An 8,264-nucleotide genomic window follows, 5' to 3' on the forward strand; every position below is an offset into this window, starting at 1 on the left:
TTGAGACAAAGGCAATGTCAAAGTTCTGTCTTTTTACTAAGAAACTGGAAATCAATGCAAAAAAAATGCAGAAAACCATAGTCTCAGAACTGCTACAGGATTATAATTCAGATTAAAATCAATGAATCTATCTCCTTTAAAAGTTTTGAAAATAATAAATGGTCCCTAAGAGATGAGTATTTAGCAATTTGTTTGGCCTTGGAAGCTTGCTGAGGCATGCAACTTATTAACAAGAATTGACAAATTCACACGATGCCTTTTGTTGATTAACAACTGTGTACTCAACACAGAAAAGAAGATAATCGCAGAGACTGGAAAACAAGTAGAAAACATCTCTGCATAAATAAATTCCATAGCCTGTGGTTCTCTATGCTGCATACAAGGAGGTGAATCAGTTATTTCCATGGTTAGAGAAATGATACTGTGGTTTCCTTTCCTTTTGTATGGTTGTCTTATCCTGTCTGATGGATAAAAAGCTAACATGAGATTTGAGACAGTATCAAACATCAACAACAGGTAGAGGAGGCAAACTATAGCCTTCAAGGCAATCCAGTCGCCACCTGCTTCTGGAAACAAAAAGCACAGAATTCTCTATACTTGTATTCATATTGCAGAGCTGGGTATTTGCAAATAGATGAATATTAATGACTGAAACTTTAATATTTAATAAATCTTTTGCAAGGTGACTTTTCTCAGATTAGTTCAATAACAACGCTATGCACATAGCAATTATTTAATGAGTGAAATGTAAATTGTAAGTGGATTGCTTTCCTTAACTTTCATACTAATTCACTTTCATGCAAGATTTAAGCAGTAGCACTGAGGGTTCAGCTATGGCTTGAACCAGTGGTTCTCTAACTAAAGCTGCAACCCTTTAATATTCAGTTTCTCATGCTGTAGTGACCCCAAGATGAGATTATTTCATTGCTACTTCATAACTGTTATTTGTGACTGTTATAGATCAAAGCATAAATATCTGACGTGCAGAATATCTAATATGCCGCCACCAAAGAGGTCACAACCCGCAGGTTGATAGCAACTGTCATAGACTCATGCAGTCTACCACATTATAGATCCTGACTGGAGTAACTCCAATGCTTAGTGCCCTAGCATTCATGAGACATTGTTATTCTATTCATGCTTGACCTTATTTACAATTTTTTTCAAAGGACTGTCATTAAAAATCAGTTCTTAGGTGAAGAAAAGTGATCAGGCATAATTAATATCATAGGACTGCACTTTTTTTTTACCATATTGGAGAAATCCAGCTATCTGAATTAATTCTGAAGGTGTGAATTTAACTTACATTTACAATGTCCTTAATTAATGAAGCTAATGCCTAACATAGTTTGTGACTCACGGTAAACAACCCGTAAACAGTTCCTGTATGAATGTCTTCATTTCCTCAGCTCACAGAAGATCACTAAACCATGCCAGATCTTGTACAAGATTGACATGAAGTCAACCATAGAATGAGGCTCATTGGACAGACTCAGAGCTTGAGCGAGGTCTACCTCACAGATTTCAGCAAGCACAGTGGGGGGCTGGAGAGGCACTCTCAGCTCCCCAATAGCAAGCTCATGTTATAAAACAAAAGAAATAGGATTACAATTAAGTTCTAATTTAAAAAATACTCAGATCTAGTACAGATGCCCCCCCATAATGCCAAGTGGCTCGCCTTCAGGCTACAAACATGGCAAGCATCTACTTCTTGTTTTGACAAAACCATGAACTAACAGATCCACATTGTTCTGAAAGAACACCACGCCTTTCTCTGAGAAGCATGAGGTACTCTGCAAACATTGAGATGACAGTAATGGATGAAACGTTTGATATGGTTCCCCCTCCCCCCTTTTTTTTTGAAAGCTACTATGGAGTTTGCGGGAAGCATGATTAATAGCATAAAAATTGCTTCTATCTTTGGCTAACAAGCATCCGGCAATGAATCAACTCATCAGGGTTGAAGATAACGTGTACTCTTCGCATGCTCAAATTTCTGAGAGATGACATGATTGCAAGTGGAAAAAGTCCAAATTCTGAAATATTTACACAGCAGGGAAAACAGTTAAGATTAAGCAAGGCAAGGAGAGCTGGCATTGTTCTGGCAAAGAGGAGCTGAGGAAAGAGTGCTGGTAGGCACAGGGATGGGTGAGCCCTGCCTAAAGGGCATAGGACTTCACTCAGGCCAGGCTGCTTAAGAGTGGCTTGTTCTGAGTCTTTCTTCTTAGCTTTAATTTTATTTCTCAGGTTTTTGAGATAGGGTTTTTTCTGTACATCTCTGGCTGTCCTGCAGCTTGCTCTGTAGAGCAGGCTGGCCTTGAACTCAAAGATCTGCTTGCCTCTGCTCCTAGGTGCTGGAAATAAAGGCATGAGCTACCACTCCCAGCATCTTCCTCTGTTTCTGAGATGTGGCAGTCAGATGTTATTTTTCTCAGTTTAGAATCATAGGATTAAAGATAGAGTTCCAAAATATCAATTCTGGATATTAGCTTATGTCTCTGTCTCTCTCTCTCTCTCCCTCATTTTTCCACAACTTGCAACCTTTTAAACTCAAAACTGTGAAATTATATACTGTATCTGGCAGCGCTGGTCTATAATCCTAAATTCAAGACTGCCCTGACTACAAAGTGAGAGGAGCAAGTGAAGCGAACCTGGACTGTATAGTTCTGCTACATCTCACTATAGCACTGAAAGGGCTGAGGATATAGTTTAGTGATACAGGGCTTGCCTCCTCCAGAAAGAAACAAATATTACATTATTAAGATACAATGCAATACTTAGAGACTGAATGTTACAAGAAACAGAAGAAATAGTCACATTGAGGCCAATTTCTACACATCCATTATTATGTTTGACCAATTGATTTTTACAGTGTCTAATCAGCTTCATCCCTGGGAACAGAGTCCAAGATTCCATATTGAATTAATTTGCAAGATTTGCCTTAAGCCTACTGCCTCTTCAGACTACTCTCCCTTCTTTCGAAAATCCAGTATCACTGCATTCAGTGACTCAAATGATCATTTAATAATAATGAATCCTACTTTGTAACCAACAATGTTAATATTAAGCAAAAGGAGATTATTTTCTAAAAGATAAACCAAGGTTATTATTTGTATAATATCTAGCCCAGAAGATGCTAGAATATGGTATAAGATAAACGAAGGATTCATGGGTTATTAGGACACTTTTCACATTAAAATAGAAATACCTTCATTTTGAAGATGAAAGATTAGAATTTATAAAGATTTATTATTCCAGTATTTAGTGAATCAAAAAAGCATCTTAAGAAAGATGCACACTTAAATTTAGTTTTTCAAGTAAAGCATAGAAAAAATATTGTTAATCTAAAGTGGCACTTGGTAGTATACAAAATCACCTCAGTCAGCCAACAGGTTTCTTAAACAAAACAGTGTACATCTTTGCGTAATACCTAACCCTGGTATTATTAAAGCCCTTTAAATAGGGAAGCTGCTCTGAAACATAGTCTAGAATGATTGAGACTACTATGTAGCCTCCATCCCTTCCTGAAAGCTTTTATAGCCCAAAACTTAACTACACAGTATATTACCCATAATCATTTTCCTGAAAGAAACAGAAATTAAAATATCTTTCTAGTGAAAGTAATCACCTCTTTTCCTGTCATAGTTAAATCCAAAGTCCTAAAACTTCAAGGACTGACCCACTCCTCAAGTGTTCCTGGGTACTCCTGTTAAGCAGTCAGTGGTGAAGGTAAGCTCTGGACACAATGAGCATGGTACCAACCTCTGGGTGCCAACTCTTCTGAAACTTACCGACTCCCATTAGGAATCACTTCCAGTAAGACTGGCATGTTCTCCACCAGTGTGGTAGGTTTGGGAAACAGTGAAATTGTTCACATTAACTTCATCTTAGTATGACCACTGAGAATTAAAATATCTCAGCAATGATAACAGCTAAAAAGCTATAAATATTATACTAATTTTACAGATATGAAAACTGGAAGAATTTAATTGCTAGGATCATATGACAACATGCAGTTATACTGGGTTCCAGTATCTAAGTTTCTGTCTAGTTTTTATTTCTCTTTCATTCTTTACTTCCAATAATATATAATGCACAAACAATTACTTTGATAGAAACAGAAATAAAACTGCATAGATAATATGCATCTTGACAAAAATAGCTTAAAACTTTCCTTCATCAGATAAGTGGATCCAGTTCTAGCAGACCTAGTTAACAAAGCAGAAAATCAATGCATTCTCTTATTGGATACAGGTATCATTCTGTTACTGTTACATATCATGAGAACCCAAGCTAATCTACACCCATCGTGATAGCAGATTTTTCATGTGCCTGTGACATTCTGGCTAAAACGATTCTCCAGGAAGTAAGCTTATTCCTTCTGATCACAGATTTAGAAAGAGCAGGATACCTGGGGGTCAAGTGTTGTGTCAAAAATTCAGAATAGTAATTTGAGATCCTTGTGTGGATTTTTAAAATACACTAAACAAGTCCCCTACAGTTTTATTGAAAAGAGAGGAAAGTGGTATAAAATCCATTTTTAAAAGTGTTTTATTAATGTTAAAAATTATAATCTTGGGTTTAGGGTTAGGGTTAGGGTTAGGGTTAGGGGTTAGAGTTAGGGTCTAGGGTTAAGGTTAGGGTTTTGGGTTAGGGTTAGGGTTTAAAAAAATAGAAAAAAAAATATAATCTTGATGTGGTGATAAAAATCTTAAATCTTGGAGAGAGACAGACAGATCAGACAGAGCTGGGGACTGTCCTTACACTGGCATTTAATATTTATGACGATGGTGGGCATTTATTCCAAATTAAACAAGTCTCACTCTGTATCTATAAAAGTTACAATATCTAGCTTAGAGTATTACAGTATTTATGAAATAGGAATATAATATCTGCTTCAGAATATTACTGTCAAAACTAACTGAGACAATCAAGGTTCAGTATACTCACAAAATATACTATTACTTTTATTTCCCTTTGAGCTAAGAAAGAGAACATAAAACCATAGTCATTGCTGACTACAATCTTGAGTTTCCCAGACTCTCTTCCATATTCCCCTTAGTTACCATGATAAACTATATTTCTCTAAATACAAACTAGTAGTTCAGTAATTGATTTACACTTTTAACTAGTTATTTCAGACCTCGGTTGTATCTGCACTCACAGAAAAACCTTTATCAGAAAATATACTATTAATTTTCCATTCACTCAACATAAACCATAGGCTGAATGAGGGTCACCATTACATACAGGTAGGAACCTTGCAACCTAATAAAGACTATTTGGCAAGAATTGGAAATATCATAAAATAAGGAGTTAAGGAAGAAACAGAAGGTAACAAAAAGAAATATTTGGGCTCAAACATGAATAAGATGGATGGTTTGCAGTAGGACTCTGCCAAAAATTGGTAGCATAGATGATTTGTCTTGGATGAGCATTCTAACACAATAATTCTTGTTTATGTGTAATGTTTTACAGCATTTTCCTTGGAAAACATGAAGGTTCTCAGCATAATACCTCAAATTCTTCCAAGTAACAATTAGAATAAATAGTTCTAGAATTGCATCAAAGTTGGCACAGATGGGAGAAATCAAGGCATGAAAACAGCAGGTTGTAAGGGAGCAACAGCACAGGAGCAGTAAACTTGGTGGAAACACCAAGAGGGAGGGGGGCCATCTTGGTATAGAAGGCAGAGACGTTCTTTCCATAGAAACTTAATAAATGTCTGTTGAATGAATGATTAAAACCCGGGAAACTTGGTAGTGGGAAAGTCTTCGTACCTACATTTATTATGCTACATTATCCTGTCCTTGAACTCTGTTTGCCTCATATTCTGTGAATTAATAAGATTAAGTCTTGTGGTTTTCTTTCTAGGAGAATGAGCTACTAAGCAATGTATTCGTGAATCTTCTCCACACATCTAGACATCCAGACTGAGTATCCAAGGAACCAAATGTTGTGCTGCCCAGCGATCTCAGCAGCCTGTTACTGACAATTATTCCGTGTAAAGTTTGAAAAGAAATGTATAATCGTATACAATGGAAACCCATTTTAAAGTTTGCTCAGCTAACTGCTTTTTCACTTTTAATTTTTATAAAACTATAATGAGATAGATGCTTAGGCACAGGAATAAACACCAGCCTAAAATATAAATTCTATAGGTAAGAAAGTATGACACATGGAAAGGAAAAGATACTGCAGTGACTGGCAAGATGGATCAGTGTGGGAAGTGCTGGCTGTGACAGCAAGCATGGGGTCCTGCGTTTGAGTCCTCCACACCCGTATAATAGCCAGACCATGTGACCTGAGTCTGCAACCTCTGTGTGGGAAAGTTTTCAGGAGGACCAAAGAAGCCAATTATTTTAGCAGATTAGCAAGTTTCCAAATGAATGAGAGAGACAGTCTTCAAAGAATAAGGGGGAAAGCAATGGACAAAGGTAACATGCTAAACATCATCAACCTCTGGCCTCTGCACGTGTGTGTTTGTGTGTCCATAGGTATATGTGCATGAGTGTACTCACAAACACACACTACAAAATAAGCAAACTAACTAAATAAATAAATAGTTGCTGAGAAGAGTTATAGCATCAAAGTTGTGGCTATGTCCCAACTGTAATTTGCTATTCATTGCTGAATACATTACTCATCTTTGTGAAGTTCACACACACACATACACACACAAACACACACATTATTTAAATTACAGAATTTAGAAGAAGATAAACTCCAAAGTCTCAATTTTTTGTTTTTCTTTTCATTTTTCAAGAAAGGGTTTCTCTTGATAGCTTTGGAGCCTATCCTGGAACTAGTTCTTGTAGACCAGACTGGCCTTGAACTCACAGAGATCCACCTGCCTCTGCCTTGCAAGTGTTGGGATTAAGGGTATGCACCACCACAGCCTGGTTCCCAAAGGCTCAATGTAAATATTAATGCTTGTGACAGTTTAATATGGTGCCAGGCTTACACCGCACACATCTAGAGTCTCCAGAATAAATGCATAGAACTTATGCTGATTGCATTGAGATCTGCAGAAAAATTAATTTAGCTGTATATCTGGAAACAGGACCTATCCAATTAAAATAATTTACTAAGAAAAAAATCAAAATGAGTTTGAAACTGAAGAAATAAATGAGGTAGGAAAAGTTGTTGATTGAAATTCCAAAATGAATGTTAAGCCAAGCTGTTGAGAGAGAATTTAGCAATAATCATTCAAGATAAAAGCAACACGATTTGAACAAGCTGTTCCAATTTTAACACCAAATGAAGGCTTAAAATGGAAATTGCTGAATTGTCTCCCTCAGGATGAGTAAATCAAAACCATTTTTAATTTTAAGAAAGGCAATGTTAAGAAAATTATGCATTTAAGTTATTTGACTTGAGAAACTAGTAAGTATGAGGCTTATATTGGACCAATTTCGTATAATGCATTATGGAAAAGTACAATATGCTTGATGGCTTTTCAATAGTTGCATAATCTCTTCAATGTTCTATTTTTCTGTTAGGGTTTTATACAAAGTTATGCTTCCCTCACACACATATGTAGGAATGTATGTGTGTATATATGTAAACTCATATATGCATACTGGACTAGATAATGTAGCAGGGAACTTATACTTGAGAATTGTTGTGGTTAAAATTTATATTACTCTGAGTGTGTGTGTGCACACACACATGCATGCTCGTACGCACGTGTGCATGGCATGTGTCAGCAGGTGTTCATGAAGCCCAGAAGGAGCCATTGGTTTCTCTGAAGCTGGAGTGACAGACAGCTGCCAGTTCTCCCACATATGTTCTTGGAAACGAATTCGGGTTTTCTAGAAGACCAGCAAGGACACTCAACTGTTGAACCATCCCTCTACACTGAGCTTGGCAAATTGTATTGACAGCCAGTTGAGTTAAGACATGGCTAAGATACTAATCAGCACAGTGCTGGGTATGGATGTGAGGGTTTTTCCAGACACACAGAACATAACACTCAAAAGGCAGCATGGTAAAAAGGGTTTTGTGTTCTTAAAATACTATGTAAGTGCATAGACCTCAGCTAGAGATGTGCAGTATCCACTTCTAGAGCCAGTAAAGAAAGGACAGTAAGAACAGCTTAATGGCACAATAAACTACTGTTGTCTAGGTGAAGACTGTCAGGAATCACCCAAACCAGTCAGATCCTCGATTTTGGTCTGCTCATTTCTAAACTTCAACATTTCTCAGATTAACCTTGGGCATGACGAGGGCATCTGTCAGAGCCAAGTTAGGAAGCCAGTTCT

Source organism: Microtus pennsylvanicus, chromosome 8 (genome assembly GCF_037038515.1).
Source record: "Microtus pennsylvanicus isolate mMicPen1 chromosome 8, mMicPen1.hap1, whole genome shotgun sequence".
Classification (NCBI taxonomy): domain Eukaryota; kingdom Metazoa; phylum Chordata; class Mammalia; order Rodentia; family Cricetidae; genus Microtus; species Microtus pennsylvanicus.